Below are 2,195 nucleotides of genomic sequence, written 5' to 3' on the forward strand. Positions count from 1 at the left end.
CACGACGGTTTCTGGCGCTGCTATTTTACTTCATGCAGCCTCGCTTGTGGGAAGACATCGCGGAGGCAGAGAACGAATACTTTGATGAAACGATCGACGAACGGGTTGAAGGACAGTATACGAAGCAGGACCAAGAGAGAAGAAGATTTCTAGATTCAAGAAGAGCACGCGCGATGCGATCAAGGCTGCATTACTCTCTACGCCACCTATCACTGCTCGAGAGCTGTGCGTATTCGTTGTGCTTCTATTTGCTCGAGCAGTTGCTCTCAACAAGTAAAAAAAGGAGAATCACTGGAAGACGACAGACGAAGGAGGAATTCCTCGTGGACGCTTCGGGATTTGCATGTCGCGGGATCGCTTCATGCACATCTCTCGAAATCTCCACTTCAGCAGCAACAACGACCCCCGCGCCGCAACAGATCGTGCCTGGAAGCTGCGTCCTGTGATCGACGCGCTCCAACAACAGTTCAAAGCGGGTTACATACGGCCTCCAGTGATGGCATTTGATGAGGCAATGTTGCCTTTAAGATCAACGTTCAACCGGATGACAGTCTACATGAAGGACAAGCTCCATAAATGGGGGACCAAGCTCTTCATGTTGTGCTGCTCTACGTCAGCATACTGTCTCAGGTGAGTTGAGAGCGTGCCTCACGGCACGCTCCCTTTTTTTGTGGTTGTAAGTTTCTCTAGGCTGTGAGGATAACGAGTATGTAACAATGCAATGTGTATGATTACGGGTTTGGAGAGTTCTAGTGTGGTAAAGCGACAAACGGACAGGTCATCTTCTTCGAAGGACACCAAACTGTGGACCAGCTGCCGTTATTCGCAACCTGAGGAAAAGTTTTTGGAGCAAGGGGAACCATCGAAAAACGTCTAGTGGTCACTGACCGATTTTACGCGTCACCGACACTCTCCATGCAGCTCCTAGCAATGGGGTTCTACAGTATAGGCACAGTGATGACCAACCGGCGTGGGTTTTGCAAAGAGATTATCGTGAAGAAGAAGAAGCGGCCTGCTGATGTACACCGCGGTACCTACGCTGTTGCCGAGTCAACATTAGTGCCGAGTATGAAAGCAGTGTGTTGGTTGGACAACCGTCCTGTGCATTTGCTGTGTGCGGGTGGAAGTACTGAGCAAGATCGCGTAGTTCGACGAGCGAAGTCTGGCAAGCAAGTCGAGGTGGCATGTCCAAGAGTGCTGAAACATTACCAAACTTTCATGGGCGGAGTTGATGTACTCGATCAACTTCGCCTCCAAAGGTGAGTACATTTCTGTTGTATGTACAAGATAGTGTTGATGCTAACCCTGTAGAATTCATGTTGTATCAGGTACTCTCTTCAATTGGCTCTAAAGTATAAGAAATACTACAAGTCGCTTTTTCTGGGCTTCATCGACCTGGCAACAGTCAATGCTTTTATTGTGTACTATCGACGGCGTGCTATTGATGGAAAACCCAAGCTCAGCCATGTCAAGTTCCTGAAGCAACGACATTTGGAGCTGACGCAGTTGCAGGAGACGGATTGGGATGCTCTCCGCGCGGTGGAGCGTACCCCGAAGAAGTCACGCGCTCCGCCAATGCAGCGAACCCACGTACCGGTGCAGGTGGATGAGTGGAGGGATGGAAACAACGGGAAAGGTCGAAAGCGACGTCAACGAGCATGCACAGTATGCTCGGTGCTTAAGGGCTCCGACGAGTCGCGAGGGGGCGAGACTACATTCTACTGTAGCACCTGCAAGCTACACACAAGCTCAAAGCAGCCACTGGCGTCGCGTGTGTACCTGTGCAACAAGGTCAAGCATGTAAACAACGGTGAGTTCGTTTCGTGCTTCGAGATTTGGCACAAGCATTGGCGTAACGGCAGCCTGTTGCCGCCGTCACAGAGAAAGCGAAAGATCCGCGCGCGCAGGCCAGCCGCCGGTAGTGTCGAAGAAGCAAAGTCTGCGAGTGGTGACAGCGGGGATGATGACACCAGTAGGCCGTCAAAGAGACGTCACAACGACGCCGCGACACCTTAAGCAGATGATTTTGCGATCTTAAATGTCTTGATAAAAGTATGAAATCTGTATCTCCCTTTTTACCTGAACTTGAAGTCTATATTTAGGAGAAAAGTGCGCTGGGCTGTGAGCAGTTTTTTTTCGTTCCTGGACACGATATCTTGGTATAGTGTATTTCAAAGTCAAATATTCTTGTAGGA

Source organism: Phytophthora infestans, genomic scaffold (genome assembly GCF_000142945.1).
Source record: "Phytophthora infestans T30-4 supercont1.1378 genomic scaffold, whole genome shotgun sequence".
NCBI classification, from domain to species: Eukaryota; Oomycota; class Peronosporomycetes; order Peronosporales; family Peronosporaceae; genus Phytophthora; species Phytophthora infestans.